Source organism: Macaca nemestrina, chromosome 6, assembly GCF_043159975.1.
Source record: "Macaca nemestrina isolate mMacNem1 chromosome 6, mMacNem.hap1, whole genome shotgun sequence".
Classification (NCBI taxonomy): domain Eukaryota; kingdom Metazoa; phylum Chordata; class Mammalia; order Primates; family Cercopithecidae; genus Macaca; species Macaca nemestrina.
In genome coordinates this window covers 62,471,875-62,487,304 of record NC_092130.1, presented here as the reverse complement: position 1 = coordinate 62,487,304, position 15,430 = coordinate 62,471,875, and the positions used below count along the sequence as shown (strand labels likewise).

General features: G+C 37.7%; 1 pseudogene; it reads right to left on the bottom strand.

Annotated features, from left to right (window-relative positions):
• Positions 1-2,678: 2,678 nt before the first annotated feature.
• On the bottom strand, positions 2,679-3,788 carry LOC105463195 (large ribosomal subunit protein uL30-like 1 pseudogene; annotated as a pseudogene).
• Positions 3,789-15,430: the final 11,642 nt, after the last annotated feature.

Below are 15,430 nucleotides of genomic sequence, written 5' to 3'. Positions count from 1 at the left end.
ATAAATGGATACACTGTGGTATATATACTGATGGAATGCTACTCAGTCACACAAAAAAAGCAATGAATTAATGGAATTTGCCACAACCTGGATGAGATTGGAGACTATCCTAAGTGAAATAACTCAGGAATTGAAGAGCAAACATCATATGCTCTCACTCGTAAGTGGGAGCTAAATTATGAGGATGCAAAGGCATTAGAATAACACAATGGACTTTGGGGACTCAGGCAGAAGAGGTAGGAAGGAGGTGGAGGATAAAAGACTACAAATAGGGCCGGAAGCGGTGGCTCACGCCTGTAATCCCAGAACTTTGGGAGGCCAAGGTGGACAGATCATTTGAGGTCAGGAGTTTAAAACCAGCCTGGCCAACATGGTGAAACCCCATCTCTACTAAAAATACAAAAATTAGACAAGTGTGGTGGTGGGTGCCTGTAATCCCAGCTACTCTGGAGGCTGAGGTGGGAGAATTGCTTGAACCCAGGAGGTGGAGGTTGCAGTGAGCAGAGATGTGCCATTGCACTCAAGCCTGGGTGACGAAGTGAGACCCCATCTCAGGAAAAAACAAAACAACAAAACAAAACAAAAACACACACACACACACAACTACAAATAGGGTGCAGTGTATACTTGGGTTTCATTGGTGATATAACAAATTACTACACTCTTGGTGGTTTAGCAAAACCCAAATTTGTTTTCATATAATTGTGAACAGCAGACATCTAATAAAGGTCTTCATGAGCTAAATTTAGGAGTCAGTAGGGCTGTGATCATTTCTGGAGACTCCAGGGGAGAATCCGGCTCCTTGCTGTTTTAAGCTTCTAGGTGTTGCACACATTCCTTGGCTTGTGGCAGCTCTTGCGTCTTCAAAACCAGCAACATTACATCTGTCTGATCCTCCTTTCGTTGTCCAACATCCCTCTCTGTTTTGAGCCATAGTTGGAAAATATTTTGCAATTTGAAGGTTTCATATAATTAGATAGAACTCACCTGAATAATCTAGGTAATCTCCTCATCTGACTCACCTTAACTTAATTACATCTCAGAGTTTCTTCTGCCATGTAAAATAACACATTCGCAGGCTCAGGATTACGACACTGACATTTGGGAGAGTTTTATTTTGCCTCCCACAATGAATACATTAAACACATTTAGATTTAGCAGTAAGAAAATCTCATTTCAGGAATGGAAAATGAAATATTGTATGTTCATACAAGTGGGAAGTAAGCTCTGGGTTCACAAAGGAATATGCAAGACACTGGGGACTCAAAGGAAGAGGGTGGAAGGAGGGTGAGGGATACAGAACTACGTATTGTGTACAATGTACACTACTGAGGTGACTGGTGAACTAAAATCTCAGACTTGACCACTATACAACTCACCCATGTAACCGAAAACCACATGTACCCCAAAAGCTACTGAAATAATACAAGATGATCACATTTTACCATGTTGAGAGCATCTCAGAGGAATGGGGAAGGCGAGAAGTTAGATTTCAGTGGGTTAAAGAGTACATAGCAGCTGAGGCAGAAGAACCAGTAAGTAGATAAGCTTAGAGAAAAATATAAACAATAATATAATTAAATCTAGGGCGCATGCCACATAGCTTTAATTTTTAACACCTTGCTGTACATGCTACAGATCATTTCCCATTTCTTTTCTCTTCCTTTCTTTGCTTGCCTCCTTCTCTTGTGTATCTGTTCCCAACTCCATTCCATTTCCTGTTTGTGGAGAAGAAACCACTCCCGATCTTTTATTTCATGGATGTTTTAAGATTTTTACCATGTTTTAAGAATACCAATATGTTTATGGGTACAAACATTTTTTTTTGCATGTTTTTGAAAGTTTTTAAAGTGTCCTTCTGTACTCTGTTTTTGAAATTTACATCTCTTGATAAATATACTAGTAATTCATTTGTAATAACTGAATAGTATGCTATTGACTGAATATAGCCTAATTTATTTATCCAATGCTCTGCTGATAAATAAGTTGCTTCTGATTTTTATACTTTTTTCTTTTTTAATCAATCTTGCTGATATTTTTATATTTTAAAGTGTTTCTTAAAAAAATCAGTTTCTATTCTAGTAATCTCTAATATAGCTTTACTTTGTTCCATTTAGTTGTCTTTATTTTTCCACTCTTCCACTTTTTTTTTTTTTCAATGACAAGTGAACATTTATTTTTGTGTCTTCCTATGTGTATATCAAGTCTTTCCAAAACAAGGCCCCAGGCATCTCCAGATTCAGTTATGTCCCTGGGCTTGGTTGACTGCTGCAGGAGTCTTAGGGAGCCTTGTACAAATGCTAGAGTTACTCATTTTACCAACATTAAACCCTGGGATAGATGATGCAGCAAAGCAGGACTCCTTCCTCCATGGAATGTGCTGATTTCAGACGAGGTGGCAGCCAGTGTAGAAAACGCTGGAATGTTTCCTTGGAACTGGATGGTGATGAGAGGTGCTTGCCGTGAACATAAGCTCTTGTCTTTCTTTCTTTCCATTTATTTATTTATTTATTTTGAGACAGAGTTTCATTCTTGTTGCCCAGGATGGAATGCAATGGGGCGATCTCGGCTTAACTGCAACTTCTGCCTCCTGGGTTCAAGCAATTCTCCTGCCTCAGCCTCCTGAGTAGCTGGGATTACAGGCATGCGCCACCATGCCACCATGCCTGGCTAATTTTTGTATTTTTAGTAGAGACAGGGTTTCTTCAAGGTCAGGCTGGTCTTGAACTCCCGACCTCAGGTGCTGCACCTGCCTCAGCCTCCCAAAGTTCTCAGATTACAGGCGTGAGCCACTGCGCTTGGCCAGCTACTGTCTTTTCTTTGACCCTTCCTTTCCAGTTTTTGAAGATAAAGCAGGAAATAATCTTCTCTGAAGATACTTGATAAAAATTCCCCAAAAAGCAAAAACACATGCTTCCATTTAATTCATAAAAATTTGCTGCAGTTTGGCACCTGGTTTCAGCTGGTGGATGAGCTGATTGATGCGTTCACCCCGATAGCCAGGTATGCCCATCTCCCTGAGGAAGCCCACTCTAGTTTTGGTAGCATGAAGGGCCACTGAGAGGCGGAAAGGGTGCAAGAACCATGAGATGTCCTGGAAATGCTTTCCTGGGAAGGCAGTTTCATGAATGAGGTCTTCCAAGCCAATGACACCAACATTCCCCAGATATTCCTCAATCACTGTGTTATCTGTCAGAGGGATGGTCTTATTATTGACTTTGGCTTGTCCACATTTCAAAATGAGTTACCAGACAGACTTCAGATTTGGAAATCCCCAGGTCACATAAGGTTCCACTATACTCAGCATTTTTAGGTTCTGTGGGGCAGCCGGGCGGGTGGTGGGGTGACTTTTACAAAGACACCACTAAAAATTTTCTTTAGGTGAAGTCTTGCAATGGTTCTCTGCACCAGTAAACTCATGCCATCAATCCTTTTGATGCGTACAACAAAGGCCAAGGAATGTTTATCTGGCAATTCCAAGGATGAGGTTTCACATCTAGTCATCTGAGACTCACCTTGTCACGTTTCTGCTGCTAGGAATCATGTAGGAATGATTTCAGTCGCTTAAACCTGAGTCCTTTTCCTTTCTTCCTCTCCTTTTTTTGCCAAAAGTGTCTGCTTTGCCTGGGCGGCTTTGGGGACTTGATAAGCTTTTCTCTTTTTTCAGGAGATTTTCTGGAACTGAAGGGATTTTTCTTTGCTCTTCCTCCGCCATCTTTCTAGTGTTGCAGCTACTGATCCACTCTTCCAGTTTTTTATTTTCTGTGTCCTTTTTGAATTATGTGAAACCTATTCTTTGCTCAATATGCAAATAATAATCAGTATTTTATTGTAATATACACTTTTCAGACCATAAAAATTCTTCAAATTAATGTTTTATTTGCCTCTCAGCTTTTTACATGTAATATTTCTTTTTGCTTTTAAATATTTTCTAATTTTCACTAAAATTTCTATGTGTGTACGACCATAGCTGTTTAGAAGTATGCTTCTAAATTTTCAAATGAATGTGTTTCCTTTTACCATTATGTTACTGATATCTGACTCAATACAGAAAATATGGTTTAATACGGAATTTATTTTAGTTATAAGGGAACCTTCTTAAAGCATTTGCTTTGAAGAGGCAGAAAGAGTGATAGGCTTGGTTTATTAAAGATAACATATTTATAATGAATGATGGGCTCTTTTTCCATCAATGAAAAATTTGAGAATAAGACACTAATGAAGGAAGCAGGAAGGTATGAGAGGGAAATTGAGTGGTCTGATTTCCCTGAGCTGTGGAGAGGTGATGGATCCCCCAGATTTTGTTGAGTGGTCTTAGAAGGGATAGGGGAACCTCCTTCACTGTAACATGAGAATGAAGAAAAATGTGTGTTACTGTAGGAAACTTTGTTGGGGGTTGAGAATTTACAGAATTGATGACCATTTTCTGAAAAAAATATAAAGCATGACTATCTGGTAAAGTAGATGGCAGGGATTAGTAGGAAGTTTGAGAAAACAAAACAAAAAAAAATGAAATTTTTTCTTAGACAATAGCAAAATAGGAAACTATTAGATGTCTGTTAGACAGTTTGCTCTAGTAGCTAAAATGGGTCTCCATTAGTGATCTCTACGTGAGCTCAGAATAAACTATAAGCAACTTTCCACAGACGCTCATATAAAAGTGTTGTTGAAAACTGGGAGTAACTTTCCTCAAATCCCTATCCAAATTATACAGCCCATTGTTTCCAGTTCCAGGTCCTTGGGGAGCACATCCTTAATGCTCCACTCCATGCCACCTGGCACCAGAACAATTTATATCTTTTCTTTAAAAAGAGAATTTCATTCTGGAAATGCTAAGCAGGTCTTAGTAGACTCTAGTTATATTAATTCAGAAATATTTAAGGCATTCCACTTCCAAGATTTAATTTAGGAATAAAACTTTGTGTTTAGCATGCACATTGTACAGGTCTCGGTTTTGTAACTAAATACTCTTTCTACTTTAAAATCATTGTTGGCTTCAGTGCTGTCCCCAAATATCATATTCATTTTGTGTTCACACTGCTGTTTAGATCCCAAACACTCCTTAAATTTGTGAATTTTTAATTCCTTTTTCCTGCTTTTGTCTGTGTGTATATATATATACACGCATGCTGCCAATTGAAACAGTATCCACTCACAAAAACATGTGACAAATAATCTCCAAGTTGAAGTCTGAGATCCTTGTCTACCATAGACATTTATGAGTAATCAAGCTGTACAATATTTTGTTATAGAAGGTCTCAAATGGTTTGCCTATTTTATCCATATTGATTATTTTATTCTAGTGATCTCAAAGTAGGTGATTAAAAACCTATGGTATATACATTGTTGGTGATATTTTGTATGCTCTTCCGGAAAAAAGATGACCAACAGTCCAGGACTGAGTTTTTCCCAGAATTAAGGGCTTCCCAGGATGTGATTATCAGTTTTAAAAATGGAATAATCCTGGGCAAATTCGGACAATTATTTATCCTATCTGAAACCCAAACTAGATTCAAAGTTTGGGTTATCTAGGTTTCTAGCCAGAATTCAGTGTTTCAAACAGTTTGTCATTATTTATTTATTTTTTTTTTTAAGAAGGAGTCTCGCTCTGTTGCCCAGGCTGGAGTGAAGTGGCACAATCTTGGCTCACTGCAAGCTCCACCTCCCGGGTTCATGCCATTCTCCTGCCTCATCCTCCTGAGTAGTTGGGACTACAGGTGCCTGCCACCACGCCCAGCTCATTTTTTGTACTTTTAGTAGAGATGGGGTTTCACCGTGTTAGCCAGGATGGTCTCAATCTCCTAACTTCATGATCCGCCCGGCTCGGCCTCCCAGAGTGCTGGGATTACAGGCATAATAATTTTTTACTTATATTCATAAATGTGGTAGTTCCTCTCATGTGTTCTGTCTCACAAGTTAGTCTCACAAGTTTTGTAAAACATGCATTTTAAATGAGGTATATTTTAAAAAGGTAAGAAGCTAGCTTGGAGAAGTAATACTTCCTCCATAAAACTCTATTTGCTTTTATGTATACGAACATTTACAGAGAATGACATCTTAAAAAGTCTGGCAATAATTTGAGGTTACAGGCCATGAAACTTCATGCTTTAGGTCTGCAATAAAATGTCAAAATACTTCAAGTTTTTCAGACACAAAATAAAATAGGACAAATGTATGATTTGGTGAAATTTGAGATGAAGGATATTATTTGAATACTACAAGCAGAGAGCAAAAGTAAAACTTAAAGTTTTTCACACAATTATGTTAATTTCTTTGGTTTGGACTTTAATAATACTTTAATAATGCATTAAATTAGAATATAGCACAGGTGATTGTGGAGATAAGTATTTTATTGTAAGGTTTCAAGGGCATATTCTAATGCGTTAAAATGGTCTCAACTTCTTTGTCTAATATCCTACATTTGATGTTACAGGAGGACTAAGTGCAAATTTTGATGGAACACAAAGGAGCAAGTGAGAAAATAGGCATTTTCCACAAAGTAAATGGGCAAATTTTTAGCATGAGATATCAATTTTTGAAAACCTAAAGCATAGGAGAGGGGGCATATTTACAGGTAAATAGTCAAATCTACTTGTTGATTTTGGTCCAAGTAGAATGGAAGAAAACAACTTGCACAGAGTGTAGTCTAACTTCTATTACACAAGTGTATTTCTGGACACTGTGGTCTAATGAGAAAATATTTTGCAGACTTGGAAATGCATGGATATCACTGAGAGATGGGGATAACCTGTTAGAAATAAACCAGCAACGATATTTTAAAACATCTTTGTTTTCCCACATGATGATTAAAACAAAGAGTTACTACTGTTCATAGAAAGAACGGGAGGATGGTATCGCTGTGTTTTCCTAGGAATACAATCTGTGTGGACACGGTCTGAAGATTTCCCAAAGGGGATTCATGACTTTTGAGAAGCAAGCCTAAACAATATTACCCTCCTTTGATGCAGGAGAATGAAGGAAGGTGAGAAGATCAATTACTTAGCATGTGCACAAAGACTGTACAGTCAGAGGAGTGGAATCTTGATAATGACAGGTTCCTGTGACAAAGCCTTCAAAGCACATCGAGGAGTTGATTGAGCTGCTGGAGCAGGCAGGCATGTGGAGTGGTGGTTAGCTTTCTTTGTAAAAGAACAATGGAAACTGGTGTCACCAGGTGACTTATCTAATTTTCACCTGTTTCCCCAGATGGTAGTGAAAGAAGGATGGGGGGGAGGGTGGAGGTAGAGTCAGCAGCAACTGCCTTGCTCTTCTCTCCTTCCCTCATCTATCCCCGTTTTGTCTGACAGAGGGCAGATTAGGGCAGCTGAAGGAGTTAGAGGGACCCATGTTTTATAATAAACCTTCCCTGCTCTGTGGATTTGTCCACAAAGTTAATATGTTTTATGCTGGATGGTAAGTTTAATTTGTGCTTTTAAATATAGATCAAGGACTTCATAGATTGCTTCCTCTAATCAACATTTATGGAGCACTTCATCAGAGCCTGGCACTGTGCTAGGTGGATTTTTGTAAAAACTGAAGATAGAAGGATTTTGAAATAGGTTTCATTCTATTTTGTCCATTTAGACTTTACCATTAGCTATTAATTCTGATAATAAAGGGCAAGAAAAACAGAACATTGCTCTCCTCTCCCTAACTGCCGCCCCCCATTTCCCATGATGTGTGTTTGACATTTTCATGATAATTAAAGTCTGAATAATGAAATATTTGGGGTTTTGTGCATATTTCCCCCTTTACCTGCTAATTTTTAATGAGCAGTCAAATTAAGACATGACAGGGCAAGGGCAATGTTGCGGGAAGGTTCTGCATTATTTAAAACTGAATTATTCTGTTCCTAAATCTGGAGGACTTCACAACATGGAGGCTGTTTTATCTAAATCTGGAGAGTACTTCTGGAAGTTTCTTGAAAGCCCAATTTTTCTTCCTTTTTCGTATTAATTTGTTTATAACACTGCCAAATACATTGATTTATCCTCTTACCTACTGTCAAAGCAACCCAGCTCTGATGTTGAACATGGGCCATTTCAGGTAATCTATCATGAAACAGCTCAACAATGCCAAGTTTCTTTAAACCTCTTTCTGAATGTGTTTTCTTACTCAAAAGTAACTGTTTCGTGGAGTGACCCCTGCACCTGGTGTGTCAAGATTCAATAACTAATTGAATACACAGTGATTTCGGTTCTCCACCTGAGACAGCACTGATAATGAAATGGAGACCTATCTCAGACAGCAGGACCTATAAATTAGCTTAGTAGTCTATCAATCTAAGCCCTGTCAAAAACAAATGAGAGAAAGAGAAAAAAAGAATAACTGTTCGCAAAATTATACCCTTCCACATTTGTATCCAACAAGCAAATAATCATCAGCACATTGAATTTGTGTTAGGAAGTGAAATAAATATAGTCTTCTATTAAAATCCTTAGCACATAGAAAGAAATGAAAGCACTTATTTGGGCTGAACACGTTTTATTTAACAACAAAGGTCTAAATCCCAATTTTATCTTCACTGTCATGAGCACTCCCTATTTTTATATATAATAGGTACTATTGTACAAAATATATGCTCCTTACAATATAAGAGTGAGGCGACCTAACAAATCTGATGCTTCGGGTCAGTTCCCAGAGACACAGGCTCTGAAATAAAGATTAGTATGCATAAAGTTTATTAGGAAATGTCACAGGAAGGGAATGAAGGTGGATCATGTGGAGGAAGAAGCTGGGCTCCAGTGCAGGAATACCAAAACCTCAGCCTCCTTCATGAGGAACTTGATGCTTGGATTTCCCCTCCAAGTTGCCCAGATTTGGGATCAGACTCTTACACACTTGAACAATCTTTGTATGAAGGCTGCTCCAAGGAGGCACCATGATATTAGCTGTGGAGTCTCGGGGTGGGCTTGGGCATCAAAGGCTTAGCTGAGAGCACTTTCTACACTAGAGAGAACAATCTTGGGACTCCTGAAAACGGGGCCTGAACATAGCACAGTGTTCACTACATCACGTAAGTGACAGCTGTCACAAGCTAGCGTAAGCATCCAGACAGATTCAGGAATTAAAAAGAGTTCAGGAGAAATCTAGGTAGTTAACTGTTATATTTCTTCTCAGAATGAGTGCTACTGAAACCCCTTGAACATGAATGTCCCACCCTAAATTTCCTGATTTTTTTTTTATTCTTTAGGTGTTCTTTGGTAAGATGAAGTAGTTTGACTCTACATAGGCATATCATAAATTTTACCTGAGAGTTTAACAGAGGAGTTTTTAATAACATCCTCCAGAGCAGAGTGTACATAAGCTCAGAAAATGGTCTGTCACCAGTGTCATCACCTTCCCGGCATTGTTCGTTATTGTTGTTGTTCATGGAATATTCTGGAAAGAAATAGGTAAGCTGCTACAGACCACAAAGGTTGGTTCTGTGGACTGAATTCTGTCCCTTGCCTAAATCCATATGTTAAAGCTCTAATCCCCAAAATGACTGTATTTGAAGATAGGGCCTTTATGGAGGTAATTAAATTTAAGTGATGTCAAAAAGGTGATGCCCTAATCCAATAGAACTGGCCTCCTTATAAGAGGAGGATGAACTACCACAGTTCTCGTTCTCTCTATGTGAGCACAGAGGGAGGAAGGCCACATGAGGATACAGCGAAGACGTTTGTTAAACCATCAGGAGGACCCTCGCCAGAAACTGAGTTGGTCAACATATCGAGCATGGACTTCTAGCCTGTAGAACCATGAGAAAATATTTCTGTTGTTTAAGCCAGACTATCTGTGATATTTTGTTATGGCAGCCCAAGCAGACTAATATAGCTGGTTACATGGTTAGCAAATAAAGGGGCTGTCAGTTTAGTCTCTTTGCACTATATTAAACTGGAGATAACGAATAAAGAAAGACAACTTGTATGTAAAAACAAGTTACAGGAGTTTGAATGGTTGACGTAAATTAGTTGACATAAAATAGTTGACTATTACAAGAATAGGCAACTGATGCTTTAGAAGAAAATTCTATTACAGGATGCAAAAATCTTCTCAAAGGTAAGATGTGAAGAAAAGTTCAGGATAATGTGGGGTTGACATATTAATCTAGGTCAAATCTTCAAAACCTCAGCACTATTGACATTTTGGGCCTGATAATTCTTCGTTGTTGGGGGCTGCCCTGGTGTTAGAGAATGTCTAGTAGCATCCCTGGGTTCTACCCACTAGGCACCAGCAGCAATCCTTATCCCAAAGTTATGACAATCACAAATATCTCCAGACGTTGCCAGAAGTCCCCTAGGAGACAAAATTGTCTCCCTACCTCTTTTTGAAAACAATTGATCTTTAAGTAATGTATTCTCAGAGATAGCCTAGAATATGAGTGCGTGCACTGTTAAGGTAAGCCTAGGGAAGAATTGTGTTTTAATTACACATTGGAAAAAAAAAAAAAAAACAGCTGTTTTTGTGTGTGGACAATGGTGTCTTTTATTCCTTGAATGAATGTATTCCTCACTATATATTTATCATTTGCTAAGTCAAGGTCTAGGTAGTTGTGTGTGCAGTGGAAATGGTGTAATTGAAAATGATGAAAATTGGGTGAAGAAAGAGTGAAAAACACAGTGGAGAAAGTAGCTGGCTGTTTAATGTAATCCTCAGGAGATTTTTTAACTTCTGGGGTGGTTTATCACTGGAAATATCTAATAGTTACATTTTTTAAAGGCAAATATGATAAGTCTTTCTTGGACTATTTCATAAGAGCCAAATTATTTCATTCTTTATCTGAATTTTTAATAGAAGTTTTGAATGTTATGCATATATTAGGAGTCCTTTTCTCATTTGCCAAATATATGAATTGAAGAAAATGCAATTTAATGTTACCTGATTCTAAGCTACTGGATATGTTATATTGCATGAGACAATAATATAACATAATGTTAGATAAGGAAATGGACATTTCAGATTATGCTATCACTTTTTTTTCCTCTTAGGGACAGATTTCTTATGATGTTTAAATGTTTAATGCTATGTGAGCTTTATTAAGCAGAAGCATCCCATTTCCTTTCACACACTTAGAAAATAAACATTGTGCCGGATTTATCTGTTCCCGCAGCTGTGTGTTTGTAAATGTCAGAGCAAGACATGTTATGTTAGATAGGAATCTATTATCACTCATGAAAATAAGTTGCATTTGAATAGTTATGAGTAAGGGACAGAAAGCAACTATAGGAAATTCACAATTACATTCTTCTAGAACCTAAAGCCATAATAAAACAATTTATAATTTGCCTAGTTTTTATGAAAACTTTGCTTTCAAATTTCTTATCTTTCTCGGTCTTGTGCCAATTTTTGAAACCCCGAGTAGATTTATATTTGAGGCTTGTTCTTTTAGGCAATGGAGATGTTAACTGTCTTTGCAGTTGTGGATTGTGTTTAGCTTAGTTCTTTGAGGATCCTATTCCTTTTCCCTCCATGAAATGAGTATTACATCTATCAACCGAAGGCGGCATTGCTGTCCATTTGCAAGTTACTACATAACCAGTGAGAGAAAAACAAAAATGCAGCATTTTAAGAAATGAATAGTAACAGTCACCAAAATCAATTATTACAGTTGTCTTTCAGCAACATTAGACTCCTATTTCCTAAATCATACTTTGGATTTATTTTCTATTTGTTATTTTTATACTTCCTTCCAAATGAATACCTTCATACCTTCAATCTCGGATTAAATGATCCCGAATTTAAATGCCATCTCTTTTATGACATCTTTAGCGACCAGAAAATACATTGTTTAAAAAAATTTTCTAGGTTCCTTTGGCCTTCAACTCCTGTGAACAACATTATGCCTTCCCTTTTGCTGATAGCTTCCCACCTCAGCTCCTGGTGCTCAATCATTAACCACCCATTTTTATTTCCAGATGTTCTCCTTTTAGCTGGACATAAAATGACCCCAGGATGACTTTGTCCCTCAAGTCCTCCATATCTGTGTTGGGAAACAATTCTCCATGAATCTTTTCTACTTCTACGTCTTTTGAGCAGAGGCACTGTCTGCATTTGTGCTAGACTCTCTTTTCAAGATGTGTGTACAGGGAACAATCTGAGAAGATGGAAAATTTCAGGCTGGGTGCAGTGGCTCACACCTGTCATCCCAGCACTTTGGGAGGCCAGGGCAGGCAGATCACTTGAGGTCAGGAGTTCCAGACCAGTCTGGCCAACATGGTGAAACCCCATCTCTACTAAAAATATAAAAATTAGCCAGAAATGATTGCGGGTGCCTGTAATCCCTGCTACTTGGGAGGCTGAGGCAGGAGAATTGCTTGAACCTGGGAAACGGAGGTTGCAGTGAGCTGAGATCACGCCACCACACTCCAGCCTGGGTGACAGAGCAAGATTCCATCTCAATAATAATAAAAGGAAAATTTCTACTCTAGAATAGACTGCTTTGTTTACTGTTCAGTATAATAGAGATAATATTTCCCTCTGATGCAAATGCAAAGCTCATACTAACTGCTATTGCTTATTATAAAAGACATGTGTTTCCTAAGCTCAGGATTCCTCTCCTGTAGTACATGCCACTGTGTGTTCAAGTCTCACTTGGTCTACTTTATATAACTCTGTGCGAAGCTGGGCTTCCACTTCTACTGCAAATGCTGATTATCTGGCTAGGGCTATTTCTTTACTTTTTTTCCTTTTTTTATTATTTTTTTTTTTTTGAGACAGAATCTCCTTCTGTTGCCCAGGCTGGAGTGCAAGCGGCGTGATCTTGGCTCCCTGCAACCTCCGCCTCCCGAGTTCAAGCGATCCTCCTGCCTCAGCCTTCTGAGTAGCTGGGAATACAGGTGCTCTGCTACCACACCTGGCTAATTTTTGTATTTTTAGTAGAAACGGGATTTTACCCTGTTGGCCAAGCTGGTCTCAAACTCCTGACCTCAGGTGATCCACCTGCCTTGGCCTCCCAAAGTGCTGGGATTATAGGCTTGAGCCACCATGCCTGGCCATTGCTACTGCTGTTTCTGTGACTAATTAATCATCTTTTGTTTCTGACTCAGAAGGCTTGTGTCTCCTGTCAGTATTTCTAAAACTGGGACAGTCTAACTTGTTAGCTTGCAAGTAGGATAAAGTTTCAGACCCTTAACAATTCTTAACATTCTGGCCCATGGAAAATGTAGTGACTTCTTAAACATGGCCCTCCTCTCTTCCTTTCTGCCTTATCTTCATGTTCTTAAGGCATGTGTCAGATCATAGTCAATCGTTAGTTCAAACTCAAGGAAAACATCTCAAACTTCCCCAGTGATCTCATGATACTTCTCTCTGGAGTCGTGCTGAAGGAAACAGCATTCATTCCCCTTAAAATGGGAGATCATCATTGGATGCTTCCAAATATGCTTCTCACCGAAGAATTTCATTAATGTTTTTTTTCCTCCACTCCCTTGACCTTTTTATATTCTCAATCTGAACAAGAGTACCCAAGAAGAGCTCTAGAATAATAAAACTCATTTTTGACAAACTACATTGAAATGTACCTTTGATATATTCTCACTAATTTATTTGATATATATCACAGGAGGGGCTTGGTAGAAACTGAAGCAAGGAAAATCGCAATTTTCTTTTTATGTATAGTTTAAATGTGCAATATCTATATATTAATAAAACTTTTCTGAATAAGTTATTAAAACATGCATAATAAATATAAACATCAAATTCAGGCAAATACAAACCCCCATCCATGAACAGAGAATAAGCAGAATGAGATGAAAGAAGAGAAACAAGTGTCTTCCACTGTATCTGTAAAAGTAGAAGTAGATTTGGGAGCAAATGGCAAAATGATAACATTTGACAGGATAGAACTGAGTGCTAAACACATGGTATTTGCTATCTTAATGTCTGTACCTTTCTCAAATCTTCCCAGAATTTATTGTAAGCATATAATAAGTAAAGTTTATAGTGCTGTATTTGCTTTCCTAGTTCAGAATTATGATTTGGTTTCCTAATACTTGAATAACAATCTGGCTTTTATATACTACTTGGGGTTCACTTCACTTCTCAGAGTCCTAAATTCATCGCTCTATAGTCTTTTGAGGTTACATATTGCCTTAGTTTAAGTCAAGGCCAGTAATATCATCTTTTTTTGGTTGAATTTTTTTTTTGCCTATTTGTAAGATTCCTTTTGAATGCCATATTTATCATCATTTTCATCTAATTTAGTTCATAATAACCAGTATTTTTTATTCCTTTCTATGTATCGAGCATGGCTTTAAACAATTATATTAAATTGTTTAATCCTGATTGTAACCATATAAGGTATGAGACATTATAATTGACCCTTTATATAGAGAGAAACAGGCACACAAAGTACATTGTCCCAATTTATACAGTAATCGATGATTTTAAGCACAGGCAATATTGCTCCAGAGCTTGTAGTCTTAACCACCATGCTATGTTGCTTTTGAAATTATGCATTAATTGATTAGGTAAAATATAAATACGTATTTATTTTATAAGCATTAACATAAAATGTATATCAGAAATTCTCATGTCCATGAACTCAATCTGCCTAACGTTTTCAGGTACTGCAGAGCATTCCAAATATTCATATGCCATAATTTGTTTAACCCATCTGTTTATTGACATTCCACAACTAAGCCTTAAAGGCACACAAAAATATAAATTATTTATGTGATTCATAGTTATTTTGTAACTGAGGTATATATATTTCTTATATTCAGTTGATGAAAATAGTACTGGTATGATATGCTGCCCTCTGATAGGCATCTTTCTTCACCGCCAGAGACACACAGGACACACCAGGATAAGAAAGATGACTTCCCCTGGATTGAGCAGATTTAGGCTGCACTGGATTTTTTCTTAATTTCTTGTTTACCAAGATTGGAAAGATCATAGTATTCACGCTCAGGATTCTCAGCGCTATATCATATGTGTCAATAACTATCCTAAAATACATACTTGAGTGGACCAATTAAAATCTGGATTTAAGAGATAATCCAGTTAGGTGCTTGTCAAATTGCTGTTGTCAGGAACTCTTCAATTTAAGACTAGTTCTCTTGTCTCAGAGTTTATCCTTGCAAACACCTTGTCTGTGAAGTAAGTGTCATTTGGCCATTTGAGTCTTTCATTTGCAAAGGGTTAACCTATTGGATATAAAGTAGACACTGACTGTTTCCCTGATTGACCTTGAGCACAATAATTTAACCTCTACATTGTTTTTTTGTCTTACCTATCATTCTATCTTAGCTTGTGCCAACCTACTCTTCAGGGAAGATTTAGTTTGTGCTTGTCAAAGCTCCTTAATATTCTTAGCTGAAAGGTGTTCTAATAAATAGATTAATGTTAACATAATAATTTGAATGAGAATAAAGAGATAGGAATAATGAACTCAGAACCTTTAGCTAGCTCATTTTAAAATGAAGATATTAGATCATAGATGAAG